Raw genomic sequence first — 15365 nt, forward strand, 5'->3', positions numbered from 1 at the left:
TCAATCTAGGCACTGGCCTCCTCTCTGATGGCAGCCATTGTCCCTGTGTCCACACTACCCCCTCCTACTTCCTCTACTCAATCCCATTCCCTCAACCCCAACCTATCCCAAGCCCACAGGCAGACTAGCATGCAACTAAGACAACACATAAGAGTGGTTCAGGCAAACACAAGCACCACACTTCATCCCACAGGCACTCACACAAACACCATCCAGATGCAGACATTCCAACATTCACTGCCTCCACTGTGTCCCCCTCGGCCTCCTCCTCCACCTCCCTTCCAGTTGCGTCTACACTCACATCTGCATGCACTACATCTTCATCCTCTACTGCCATCAACACCACACCTATCAGAACACACACCTCACTGGCAGACACCACCCCAACAGCCATGCACACGTCCTCTGTGTCCTCTCCCACTATGTCTGTGCCCCCCCTTCCAAGGTACGCAAGCACTCAGACACCCAACAGCCATCCACCTCACAACCGCATCCAGCCCATGCACCTTCACCCAAACACAGCAGACAGACACCTCCCATAATCACTCCCTCTTCCTCCACTCCCAAACCTTCTCCCGCTTCCCGCCCCAATGTCCTTAAGAAGTTTTTCCTTTCCACCATTGACCTCTTTCCTACCCCCCATCCTTCACGTCTGGCCAGGTTGGGTAAAACCCAGGCAAGCACCTCAGCCACCCAGTCCACGGGCCCAGTAGTGTCCACAGCAACTCTTGGTGGTAAAGGATCGAGGCCACCAGCCAGCCTCACGGAAAAGGTGCCTGCCCCAAGTGCTGACCAGAAGGGAAAGGAGACATCCCCAGCTGCTGCCAGGAAGAGTAAGGAGCCATCCCCAGCTGCTGCCCAGAAGGGCAAGGAGCCATCCCCAGCTGCTGCCAGGAAGGGCAAGGGGCCTGCACCAGCTGCTGCCCTGAAGAGCAAGCTGCAGCCAGGAAGGAGAAAGGGCCTGGTGCAGGGACTCAGTCATAGCCCCCACCACCAACCATGGTTGTGCAGCCATCCGAGGCTGCAGGGGATGGGCTGGAGCTTCCCCCCTCCCCCACAACCACCAGCAGCAGCACCATCACCAGCAGTGGGCAGCCACCCGAGGCTGCAGGGGATGGACTGCCCAACCACCAGCACACAACCACCAGCAGCAGCAGCACCACTGCTACCACTGAACAGCCGTCACCGCGGGCGGACATTCTTTAGACCTGCCACCATGGGCTGGTGTGCGGTCTGCCCCCTGCAAATCCTGTGGGTATGACACCCAGCTGAGAGACTGTGACCTTGCACTCCCCAGGATCAGAAGCACAGGGCACAATGCACCCTCCAGAACCAGTGGTTATGGAACCCACTCACCCCATCCTCCCCAGGAATAAGATCACAGGGCACGATGCCCCCTCCAGAACCAGTGGGTATGGCACCCACTCACCCAATCCTCCCCAGGATGTAGATCACAGGGCACGATGCCCCCTCCAGAACCAGTGGGCAAGTCACCCACTTGAGAGACTGTGGCCTTGCACTCCCCAGGGCAAAGAGCAATGGGCATGTTGCCCCCTCCAGAGCATGTGGGCAAGTCACCCACTTGAGCGACCGTGGCCTTGCAGTCCCCAGGGCCAAGCAAAGGGCATGTTGCTCCCTCAAGAGCATGTGGGCAAGTCTCCCACTTGAGAGACTGTAGCCTTGCACTCCCTAGGACAAAGAGCAATGGGCATGTTGTCCCCTCCAGAGCATGTGGGCAAGCCGCCCACTTGGGAGTCTGTGGCGCTGCACTCCGCAGGACAAAGAGCAATGGGCATGTTGGCCCCTCCAGGACCAGTGGTGTTGTTCCATCTGCCGGCTGAGGTGCTGCTCCCCCTGTTCCCCATCCCACTGAGGTGCCTGCCTATTTTCAAACTGATGCCCCTGCAGTGTTCTCTCCGTGTTGTTGCAGGAGACAAGTGGGGCCTTGGACTTTGTGATGTGGCCCTGTGGCCCACGCACATTGAGGACTGGGCAGTGTCCCTTGATTTGTACATATGTATATACTTTTAGATTGGATGTACCTATTTGATGTTTTTATATTATTACACTCACTTTCATCTATTCGTGTTGTCCTTGCATTATTCCTGAGGGGTACAGGGTATATATGTTTTATTATTGCATCTGATTGTGTGTATGGTGTTGGGGGTGGGTGTGTGTGTGTTGTGCGTGTGTGTGTCACTCTCTTTTTCCTCCCCCCCTTCCCTGTTTGCTAGGCAGCTGTACTCACCGTTGTTGTCTTTGCCGTCATTGGTGTTTGTGGTGCAGCAGGACGTAGAAGATCATAGGAAAACTCTGCAGCTCGGGTTCCATGGCGCCATAATCCTTCCCTGTGTCTCCAAAGGTGAGTCGTTTCCCTTCTGAGGTCTGTTTCCACCCGGCTTTTGAGGTTGTTGGTACAGCCCCGGAAAAGGTGGCGGATTGGATTGTCATAATATGGTGGGCGGAAAATTGTCTTCTGCCTGGCTGTTGGCGGCTACCGCCATGGTGACTGTTGTTTCCGCCCTGGCGGTTGGTGTGGTAAAGTGGCTGTCTATCTGAGCTCTTTCCACCATGGTCATAATTTTTTGGTAGTTACTGCCAGCCTGTTGGCGGTATTACAGCCACTTTATAACCAACCGCCAGGGTTGTAATGAGGACCTTTATCTTGTACAGAAGCAAGGCAGCATTATTTTATCTTCTCTCTACATTCTAAGGTATAATAGTTGGTACAAATCATATACAATGTTGCACTCAGAAGAAAAAAACATACAAGTACAAACATTTGTTACATTGCCGATTCACCAAGAGTCACCTGATGATTCCAAATAAGGAAACACAAAATGTTTGGGACTCAACTAAATTCTGACTTCGTCTTGACGTAATTGCTGTTTTGAGGACTCTTTAGTGTAAATAGCCTGGTTACTTACCAGCAGTCTTCATTAATAGATATCTGGGGCTGATTTATACTTTTTTAGCGCTGCATTTGTGTAATTTTTTTACGCAAAAACAGAGCAAACTTCCAAAATATAATTGAATTTTGTAAGTTTGCGCCTCTTTTGCATCAAAAAATGATGCACATGCGGTGCTAAAAAAAGTATAAATCAGGCCCCTGGTTTGTCACTCATGCTATAAAAAGATCCTGGAAGGAGGGCCTAGAGGTGTGCTAGACCACAACTGTGACGAGGAAAACCAGGACACAAAGTAATAGCCAATGCACATTGTAGGAAGCTGACTCTTTCTATGATATTTCAAAATTAGATATATCATGCAAAGAGTCCAGGGCAATTCTTACTATGGACAGGGGCATGCTCTAGCAATCCCAAGGTGCTCTTTTTAGGGGGTAGTGTGGTTGAGCAGCCTTAGGTTTATCAGAGAGGAGTGTTAGACCTCTGCAAATAAACACACAGTCAAAAAATGAGACACATGACTCTGAAGGAGATCCACACTAATTTACAAAAAAAACTAATATATTTGTATATGTTTCAGCACCCGAATCTATAAGATTAGGTAAGTACATTTTGCAAGCAAAATCTTTCGAGTTTTAAAAAGTCAACACAGTGCAATTTCTGGAAGCTGCAATGTTATCCTATGGAGGAAAAATAAAGACAGCAAAACAGGTACAGTACAGTGACTTATGAGGCCACTCTCCTGGGCTTTAGGTAGGTATTGGGCAAGGGTCAGGATCACACCCGGTGGCACTGGGGTGGCCGGGTGAAGAAGTTTAGCACTGCGTTGTGTGCCCAATGATACTCTGTGGGGATCGTGCTGCAGGTGAGGACTGGGGATCCAGTCAGGAGTAACCAACAAGTGGGTTCCAATCTTGAGATGTCCGGGGACGTGGGGACACCTTCAGTCTGCTTCTTCACGGGACAGGGGTGACGGGTGCAGAGGTATCCTGAGGCATCAGGTTGTTCTCCACCACAGCAGTCGCAGTTGATGGGGCCTGCATGCAGAGGCTGCAGCTGACATCAGAGGGTCCACAGTGGGTAAATCCAAGGTGGGCTTTGTCTCTGAAGGGCTGGGGGACCGCATTGGCACTGCTGACCAACTTCAGCTTGGGCTAGGCGGCACAGGTGCAGTGGTGCTTTCAGGTGTTGGGTTTTTACAGTCCAGAGCCCTCTCAGGTCTCCTGGGGTGCCTGCAAGATGCAGGGAAGCAGCTCCACTGATCTACAAGAGTTCCTAGGTCTATGTTGAAGGCAGGCAGGCCTCCCAGGCTTTTAGAGGCACAGCAGCATGCAGGAAGAGTCAACTTTGGCCCACATCTGTGGGAACAGCAGACAGGCTGGCAGGGCTAGGGCCAAGTCAGGTGCTTGTACCTCAGGCTTTGCTTTTGCCGCTCTTCAGTCTCCTTCTTCATAGGTCAGCAAGAATCTGCTTTCCTGCTGCCTACTGAATGTAGAGGAATTTCGGGGAGTGTAGGGTAGTAGCCAATGGCCTATTTACTCCTGGAATCACTACACCCCCTATATGACCATTTCCTGTGAGAAGTGGGCATAACTTTGTCCCAGAGTTCCTAAATCTGCCAACACCAAGAATGCAGATTTCTAAATGCAGTGTTGACATCAGGCAGCTCACTGTAGGGTTGAGACTGACCTGAAGGGTGGGCACACCTCTCTGCATACTAAATGTCCTACCTGTCCCAGTGCCAAATGGAGCCTGGGGCAAGGGGGGGTCGGCATCTCTCCTGTGAGTGAAGCCTGATCTGCATACCAAGAGTGGTGGGCTTCTTTGAAGCCCCCGGGCCTGGAATACAGAGTCGCAGGTCATCCTGTTGGGTAGGGTATGTAAACACCTCTCAAAGAGCAGGCTTGGTTTATGACCATCCCGAAGCAAAGGCTCTCACCCTTGGGGGGGGTCAGACTCATGTCTGGTGGTGGCAGGCTGACTGAAACTGGTCAGTCCACACATGGGTAGATGGTAGGTTTTCAGACGGCACTTCTAAGGTGCCTGCTGGGTGCATATATTAATAAATCTATCTCTGGCATCAGTGAGAGTGTATTAATATGAGATGTTTGATACCAAACATCCCTTTTTTCACTGAAGCCATTATGTAGCTGGGGAACTCGTATTGACCAGTGTACAGCACATGTACTTACAAATGGCTAGCAGAAGCAAATCTGCTCATGCAGATATGTGTGTGTGTGTGTGTGTGTGTGTGTGTGTGTGTTTTTTATGTATTAGTATTTATAAAGCGCATTCCGGCCGGGGCATCGAAGCGCTCAGAAGGTGAAGTGAGGTGCCGAAAGAGGAAAGGAAAATTCAGAGGGAATTAATGCGGAAAGAGCTAAGTTTTAACTAGCCTCTTAAAGGCCAGAAAGTTTTGTTCCTCCCTAATAAACAGGGGAAGTGAATTCCAGCATTTGGCCGCAGCCACCGTAAATGCTTTATCACCCCATTTAGGTTTATAGGTGCGGGGGACCTGAATATGGGATGCTCCCATTGAACGAAGTTGCAGATTGGGTCTGTACCAGCATAGCCGAGAAGACAGATATTTAGAACCACTTCCATGTACTGCTTTAAAGGTCAAGCATAGAGTCTTAAACATAATACATTTATCTACTGGTAGCCAATGCAGTTGTTTTAAACTACTAATGGCCGAGGCCGAGTGAGGATGATTTAAAATAGCCCGGGCAGCAGTGTTCTGAATCAGCTGAAGCTTCTTCAGTGATGTCTTATCTAGATTGAGCATCAAAGCATTGCAATAATCCAATTTAGAAAATACTAATGCTAAGGTCACTATAACTCTCCATTCCGTTTGTAAAAAAGGGAAAATCTTTTTCAGCATTTTCAATGAACAAAAGCTGGTTTTAACAATATAATTAACATGCGACTTAAAGGAGAGACAGTTGCCAAAAGTGACACGTACATTTTTTTGTGGCTGTAATAGGAGCCGGGAGAGGTCCACAATCTATCGGCCACCAGCGAGAGATCCACAGTTCCTTTCCAGATCCAAAGCATAGAATTTCAGTTTTGGCACCTTTTAATTTAAGCCAATCTAGACTCATCCATCCAATTCTTATATACGGGGATGATCAGTTGGGTAACATCAGCGTAGGAAGTCAGCATAAAGCCAAAAGTCCGAATCAGTCTAGCCAAAGGAGCAACATATAAATTGAATAGGGTGGGGCTAAGTGATGATCCATGAGGGACAACACAGGGTAAGTGGTATGCAGGGGACTTAAAGTCGCCACAGCTCACAGTGATCAATCTGTCTTTCAGGAATGATTCCAATGTCTTTAAAGCAACATCTCTAATCCCTGCTTGGTATAAACCGGATATCATAATTTGAGGAGAGATGGTATCAAATGCCGCAGATAGGTCAAATAGGACTAATATAGCCCCTTGTCCTTCATCCACCATTCTGCGAATCGTATCAGATGTAGTAATAAGTGCTGATTCCGTGCTATGATCCTTCCGGTTAAAACGTTGGCTAATTCCTTGTTGATGTGTTTCTCAAAAATCTTGGCCTGGAAAGGGAGTAGGGAAATAGGTCGTAAATTATTCAAATCTTGTCTAATATTTCGAGGGTGCTTTGAATGGTTACATTTTTATCAAGCCCTAATACGTGCTGCCAGAAAAGCAACTATGATCTAATTATTATAAGCACCCCTCAAATAAATGTATGTCACTGTTTGGTGTCAGGAATGGTGCCTCAGATTTCTGCCTCTTGACAGAATTTGACTAAAATCTCAAGTGATTGCTTTTCCTCCATGTAACCAAAGCTCACTTACTCTATTCCTGCGCTTTCATGTAACAAATCAATGCATTTCGAGGTTGTAATCATAGTTTTCAGCAACTGATCCTAAATCAATGATTTCTACATACAAAGCACAATAATGGGATTTGTGGTGAAAGGGGACATTCCAAGTGCCTTGTATGTCATGTACAAAACCACCAGCCAATCCTAACTATTTAGCCCACAGCATATTGCATTTTGGGACATACAGTTTCGATTTTAACATCGTTGGTAGGGAGTTTCAAAAACTCTGCATGCAATGAGCAGTTTACTAAAAAAAAGCCAAGATTGGACCAAATGTCATACACAAACTAGTATCTTTAACATGTTAGGGGAATGTCCCTCAAAAAACACAATCTAAGAATCCCGCTCTGCAAACATCAATTTTACAGACACTGCGTCCACAGAATGCGCACAAGTTCTCTTAAGCTGCACAACGTGCAGCGTTCTCGAAACAACTGATAGGATTGTTTGTTCTAAGCTGCAGACTATGGCGATGTCACCTACGGAGCGGTAGAGCTCGTGGCGCTTTCTCAAATGCTCAGGAAAATGCCAGGTCATGGAAAGGAGAGACGTCAAGGTCACTGCACCAAACAGGCTCTTGCAGGCCAACAGATATGACAAACAGATCTACCGTTGATGTGGCGCCGCCTTCTGCTTCTGACTAATCTCCCTATGTAATTGTTATTGTTTGGTCGTGGGTTTGCCTTCTTGCACTTTAGTATTAATAAGCTTTTGGATGTAATTAGCAAACTGTAATTATATTGTGATGAAAAAACAAAATTAAATAACCCTCAGGGAGAATCTCAATTTTCAATTGGTAATTATGGCCACAAACGACGTGACTCTAGCGTTTACACTTGTAATTGATGCTTAGCACAGTTTCAGGAAAACATTAACAGAATTACATGTGCATTTGTTGTTTTCCATTAGAAACAGCTAATACAATAATTCACGGGCCGCAATTCATTAGCTGCGATTCAAAGTCGGCCTGAAGGTCGCTGGGGACTGCCGGCTAAGTGTGCGCAGTTAGTGTTTTCGGGTGACTGGCTGCCTGTCCTCTGGGCATGGCCGGCTGATACTGCCCTCTCACTGCTGCAGGCTTGCATGGTTCACATTGTGAGCACCATTCAGCACACCCGTCAATGCAAATAACCGTATAAGCATCTGGGGCCTGGCTGCGCCATTGGCACACAGGGCTAGTTTTTCTTTCGATAAAAGTCTGACTGGTTAAGAATAAAAAAAATTACAGTATTTCCGTCAAGACGTTTTATTTCTATTAAGGACATGGAGGTGAGTGATTATGCTTCTCTTTCATTTCCTGCAAAAAAAACACAACAGCAATAACATAACAAAAAATAACCATAAGGACCCCATTCACAAAGGTAAACTTAGACCAAAAGTCTATTTTTAGACCAAAAGTCTAAACTGACACCAAAAGTCTAACTTTACTACGAGTAAAGTTGTAAAGTTAGACTTTTGGTCTAGGTTTAAAATTTTGGTATAGTTTACCTTTGTGCATCGGGCCCACGTTTCCAATTAACCATGTCCACCCTCTCTGTGACCCACCAATCAGGTACCATTCATATGCATAAAGTCCACACAGCCTGCAGTCCTTCTCTTTTATTTGCAAATAGACTCAAGTGTTATTAATCAACCTATCAATCAAAAAACCAACTGAGCCAAACAACATCCAATCCAAACTTGCAACTGCTATTCTCTGCCAGGTCTTTCTATGTTTCGAAACAGTGTGTTGAACTGCTTAACTTGTACATCGGCTGCAGACCTCCGAGCTAGATCATCTCATGTCTTCCAGAGCTTCAGGTGAAAAACATCTGACTTCTAAGTTGGTTTAGCATCTGAAATAAGAAAAGTCATCGTAAAATCCCAGATTTATTGACTTGCAAATACCATCATATTGGGTGGGAAACAGAACAGTAGCATTTTCCAGTGAAACATATATATATATATATATATATATATATATATATATATATATATATATATATATATATATATATATATATATAAGCTCAGCGCCACCTGGCTGATTACAACTCTACTTGCCGACAGCCTTTCCATGGAGAGACCACCATGCAAAGGCTGGTGGTAAGCCAGTGCTGGGAGCCGAAGGGGGGCCCTGCACTGCCCATGGCATGGGTAGTGCAGGGGCCCATTGCCCAGCGCTCATGCGCACTGTCTGATTTGCTGACAGTGTGCATTCCAAAGGTACTGGGGGTTCCCTGTCCAATGGCATTGCTCTGCTCCTCGCCACACGGTTTCTACTGGGCTGACAAGCGGAAAACTTAGCTTCTACCAGTCAGCCCAGGGGAAGCCTTGTAATGGGGCTGGTGGGGAGGCCACCAGCTCTGCAGCAGTCCTCACCGCAAGTCTGGTTGGCTGCTTGTTGGACTGCCAGATTCTTAAAGAGGCCCTTAGTCCTCCTTCAAGAAACTAACCTCACAGAATTCGAGGCCTTAAAACTTAAACGTAGTTGGGTAGGTTCAGTTTTTGTCCCACCTTTGTCTAATAAGAAAAATGCAGCAAACATCTTATGTCACAAAAACTTGAAATGTACATCTCTGTCACTCAAGAAATGGATACTGAGGGTAGATGGCTAATTGTTAAATTGCTTATCAATAATATTCTGTTAACTGTTTTAATGTTTATACTCCTACCCAAACAGACTATTTATTCGGGCCCGATATATATCTAAGAAACGTCTTCAATATAGTGATGATTTTTTCATTCTAGGTGGTGACTGCAATCAGATTATAGACCTGTGTATAAACTCTCAATCTCAGGTTAGATTTGTTCCCCCATAACACTCACAAACAATTCAACTCCACTATTCCCCAAAGTCACCTGGTACAAGGGAGTTTGCTTTTTATCCCCTCTGATAGACCTGACATGCCTTAGGGTGGTCACCCCTAACTTCTTGCCTGCCTCCCTCCACTTTTTGGACCCTGTTTTGCTGGCTTTTTGGACTCTGTGCACTTTACCACTGCTAACCAGTGCTAAAGTGCATATGCTCTCTCCCTTTTCAAACATGGTAACTTTGGATCATACCTGATTGGACTATTTAATTTACTTATAAGTCCCTAGTAATGTGCACTATATGTGCCTAGGGCCTGTAGATTAAATGCTACTAGTGGGCCTGCAGCACTGGTTGTGCCACCCACTCATGTAGCCCCCTTAACCTTGTCTCAGGCTTGCCACTGCAAGGCCTGTGTGTGCAGTTTCACTGCCACTTCGACTTGGCATTTAAAAGTCTTGCCAAGCCTAGAACTCCCCTTTTTCTACATATAAGTCACCCCTCATGTGTGCCCTAGGTCACCCCTAGAGCAGGGTGCTGTGTGGGTAAAAGGCAGGACATGTACCTGTGTAGTTATATGTCCTGGTAGTGTAAAACTCCTAAATTCGATTTTACACTACTGTGAGGCCTGCTCCCTTCATAGGCTAACATTGGGGCTGCCCTCATACATTGTTGAAGTGGCAGCTGCTGTTCTGAAAGGAGCAGGAAGGTCATATTTAGTATGGCCAGAATGGTAATACAAAATTCTGCTGACTGGTGAAGTCGGATTTAATATTACTATTCTAGAAATGCCACTTTTAGAAAGTGAGCATTCCTTTGCACTTAAATCTTTCTGTGCCTTACAATCCATGTCTGGCTGGGCTTGGTTGACAGCTCCTTGTGCATTCACTCAGACACACCCCAAACACAGGGTACTCAGCCTCACTTGCATACATCTGCATTTTGAATGGGTCTTCCTGGGCTGGGAGGGTGGAGGGCCTGCTCTCACACAAAGGACTGCCACACCCCCTACTGGGACCCTGGCAGACAGGATTGAACTGAAAGGGGACCTGGTGCACTTCTTAGCCACTCTTTGAAGTCTCCCCCACTTCAAAGGCACATTTGAGTATAAAACAGGGCCTCTGCCCTACCACCTCATCAGACACTTGCTGGAGAAGAATCCTGAACCAGAAACTACATTCTGCCAAGAAGAACTGCCTGGCTGCTCAAAGGACTCACCTGTCTGCTTTCTACAAAGGACTGCTGCCTTGCTGTTGGCCTGCTGCCTTGCTGAACTCTTGTCTGGCTGTGAAAGTGCTCTCCAAGGGCTTGGATAGAGCTTGCCTTCCGTTACCTGAAGTCTCAGGACCAAAAAGACTTCTTTTTTTCACTTGGAGGCTCCGTGCGCCGAAATTTTCGACGCACAGCTTGTTCCGCTGCGAGAAAAACGCCGCACACCGACGCTGATCGACGCAACGCCTTCGGGACGAATAGAACTTCGACGCACGGTCACGCAAGGACAACGCCGCCCGACCTCCAGAGGAGAAATCGACGCGACGCCTGCCGTGAGAGCGAAACTTCGAAGCGCAGCCCCGCAGAACGACGCGCAGCCAGAAAACAAGCAGGAGAATCCACACACAGACCCGGGAAATCTGGTAATCCCCGTGATCCACAGAAAGAGACTTTCCGTGCGCCGGAAAACGGCGCACGACTTCTCCAGGTGAAAAATAACGACGCAAGTCCGTGTGTGCTGGGGAGAAATCGACGCACACACCATTTTCCACGTATCTCTTCTTCTGCGGCCCTCTGAGGAGATTTTCCACTCCAAACCAGGTACTTTGTGCTTGAAAGAGACTTTGGGGGTCATTTTGACCTCTGTGGTCTTTTTGAAAGACCGCCGAGGGACCGCCGTGCGGAAGAACGTCAGTGGTGACGGTTTTCGCTCGGCCTATTATGACCGTTGGCAGCTCTCCGTCCTTTTTTGGATGGAGAACCGCCAACAGCCATACTGGCGGGAGGCGGGGAAGTGGAGGTTGCTCCACCTCCACCGCCACGCCAACAGAACACCGCCCAGTGAATCACGTCCTGTGATTCGCCGTAGCGGTGTTCTGTTGGCGGTGTGGTGTCCGCGGAGCTGCCCCCATGGCTCCCGTCCCCTCCTGGAGGATCGTCGGACAAGGTAAGTCGATCGTCTGTGAGGGGAGGGGGGTGGGGGGTGTTGTGTGTTGTGTGCGTGCATAGGGGTGTGCGTGTGTGTATGTGAAGGGGGGGTGAGTGCGTGTATGCTTGCGGGGGTGTTGTGTGTATGGGAATGAATGCGTGTATGTCTGTGGGTATGTCAGTATGGATGTGTGCATGAATGTTTGAATGTGGGTGTGCGTGTCTGCCTGTGTGTGTGTATGTAGGCATGTATGTTGGCGTGTGTGCGTGTGAGTGTGTAGGTGGTGCCTGCGTGCGTGTCGTGTGGGAATGGCTGATGTGATGTTGGGGGTCGGGGGACCCTGCCTCCATTGGGGGGGGCAGGGGTGTTGAGGCGGTAGGGGAGGGAGTCGGGGTGGGGGTGGGGGAGACCCCTATCAGTGCCAGGGAAGGAATTCATGGCGGTTCAAACTGCAGGAAATCCACGGTGGTAAGCTGGGTCAAAATACCGCCGGCGGTATAGTGACGGCCGCCGGGCTGGAGACCCAGGTCTCCAGCCCAGCGGGCGGAACGGAGAACCGGCGGATGACCATGGCGGTAACCGCCATGGTCATAATCCCATGAGGGGAGACCGCCAGCCTGTTGGCGGTCTTACCGCCGGTTTTCCGCCTTCCGCCAGGGTCGTAATGACCCACTTTGTTTGCTTTTTAAAGACTTAAGACACTTTATATCACTTCCCAGTGATATCTTTACAATTTCGTATTGCATCTTTTATCATTTTGACCTACAAATATCCAGATAAGTATTATATATTTTTCTAAACACTGTGTGGTGTAGTTTTGTGGTGCTATATTGTGTTATTGTATGATTTATTGTACAAATACTTTACACATTGCCTTCTAAGTTAAGCCTGACTGCTCAGTGCCAAGCTACCAGAGGGTGGGCACAGGATAATTTGGATTGTGTGTCACTTACCCTGACTAGAGTGAGGGTCCTTGCTTGGACAGGGGGTAACCTGACTGCCAACCAAAGACCCCATTTCTAACACCTCTGATAACACTAGACTATTTTTTAAGGTATTAAATAAGGCTTCTTCTTTTTCATATCCCTTGGCTCCTGGCGCTACAGATGTGGAAAAAGCAGTTGACAGATTCAACTGAACGTTTTTTCCTAAATCTCTTGCTTGGCACAGTTTTGGTCCCAATGTTATCTTGTTTATTTCTCCTCTTTATAAAGCTCCAACAGCTTCTGTGTTGGTCAACTGACGTGTTTCCCAATATTTCTCATTAAAAGGAGAAGTTTGACAAGGTTGTCCTTCATCTCCCCTCTTATTTGTTTTAGCCCTTGAGCCCTTTTTATTCCAACTTTGCAATAACAATCTCATAACAGGTTTCCGATATGGAGAAAAACACTTGAAACTCCCTACATATGCAGACGAGATTCTTCTCTTTCTCTCTGACCCTGATATCACCAGTTCCACTTTGCTTCATGAAATATCCAAATTCTCTTCAGTATCAGAATATAAAGATATTCAGACAAAACAGAAATGTTGCCCATTACCAAGTTTTTTAAAACATTCTTTTGATTCTACCGGCTTTCATTTGAATAATTCTAAGATGAACTATTCAGCCATTTGGTTCACCAATTCTATTAAAAAAATCTGTTGCAATAAACATGAAGGAAGGAATAAATACATTGGATACACTCCTATCTTCCTGGAATCCACTTTTCTTTTATTGGTGGGGTCATCTTGACTCCATCAAAATGATGTTTACACAGATGTTGTAATTTATTTTGTCTATGATTCCAGTATATATACCTCATACATATTTTAAAAAGTGGACTCTCTCCTTTCCAAATTTCTTTGGCATAGTAAAAAATCTAGAATTTCCCTGTTGCATCTTAAGAAAACTAAGATGGAGGGTGGTACCAATGTTCCTGATTTTCTGATTTATAAAGCTTTCTCTTAAAGACAAGCCTTTAAATGGCTCCTCACATTTCACATTATCTTTCTCATTTACTCACTTATGGCTCAATATTGATCATTCCATGCTTGCACCTTTCTCTCCTAGAGAAGTCCTCTCTTTCTTTCCAAAGAACATCACTACCTCTTCACCATTGTTTAAACATACTTGTTTCCTGTTGAAGGCTTATTGTCAATCACATCCTTTATCTTGTGATTTGTTTCTGCAATCTACCTTATGTTATAATCATCTTATTACTATAAAGGAAAAAACCTGTATTGGAAGTCTTGGAGGCATAAATGTATAATATGGGTTTGAGAGTTATTTGACGGTACTACCCCTCACTCCTTCCCTCAATTCCAGGTATCATTTAATTGTCCTCACACATTTGGTATAGATTTTCTATTCTTATTGATATCACTTTGGATATTCTTTTTTCATGCCCATTAGATTCTACAGCTTCTCCACCGACTCCTCTCTGCTAAATATTCTAACCTCTACTCCTATGGCCTCCCCCATTTATAAATATGTTTTAACCCCAAATGTATCTCAAGTTAAAATCAAGGTAGAACTTAGTTGGAAAGCAGATTTGGGATGCGCTTGGCCCAAGTCCTTCTGGAAAAAATTCTGGTCTAGACTTTACAAAATTTTCAGAACAGCCACCACTACCCAATCTTTCTTATTTTATATCACAGACTCTTATTGTACACCTACATCTATAGCCAAATTCTCCAAGAGTAATGATAGCGCCTGCTGGTCATGAGGCCATCCCAATAGAAATTTGACGCACCTTCTTTTTCTATGTCCACCCACTGCATCCTTCCAGAGGAAAGTATGGTCCCAACTTACAATAAACTTTAATATACAATGCTCTATGTCTCCTTTATTACTTCTTCTAGGAAGTCTATCCAATGTTGCGACTTTAAGCTTATGTAATAATCGATTGTTTGATCTAATGTTGTGAAGCATTTGAAGTAGATAGTATGGGAATGGATATGTCTTTGCGTTCAAGCAAAGAACTGTAGAATAATATTGGTGTAAGATACAAGTTGCTTTACTTGAATGCTGTAAACAAATGTTGAAAAACAAAGAACATAATAATAATCACACATTTGTGCAGGGGACCGCTGGGGCAGTGCACCCTCGTGACAAGCAAGACTTACAACAGACTCTCCACTTAACCTGACTAAAAGCACCTGTTCTTCAGCGTCCAGGCAGACTGTGGCTCTGAGATGCGATAGAGGTGCTGCTGGCTTGCAAAGAAAAACCCCGAGGAGAACATCACCTGGACTTCCTAACAAATTATGTCATCCTACAATTGTACAGGTGGACAATTTAATGCATTTTTTTCCTGCTAACCCTATCTGTAGAAATGTAAAGTAGCACACATTAAACTAACAAAAATTAAATTAGGACAGTATGTTACATTGTTAAAGTACTCAATTCCAACTGCAATACTCACTGTAACATTTCACCACGCAAATATTCCATTGTAAACACCGAGTTTAATATTGCAGTATGGACAGTTTCTCTCTCTATTAGCTCACAGGATGTGCAAAGTTTGAAGTTATTTGTCCAGTATCGCACAGTATTTAAATTCAGGCCTAGAAGCTGGGATTAAAACTGTTGTGTTTCACTGTTGAACATATATAGGAACACATATAACACTCGCCACCTAGTCTCTGGGCTGGTAATAAGTAGTCAACAACCCCACTGATGGGCTCGAACCT

The sequence above is a fragment of the Pleurodeles waltl genome, chromosome 2_2 (genome assembly GCF_031143425.1).
Source record: "Pleurodeles waltl isolate 20211129_DDA chromosome 2_2, aPleWal1.hap1.20221129, whole genome shotgun sequence".
In the NCBI taxonomy this organism is placed as follows: Eukaryota; Metazoa; Chordata; class Amphibia; order Caudata; family Salamandridae; genus Pleurodeles; species Pleurodeles waltl.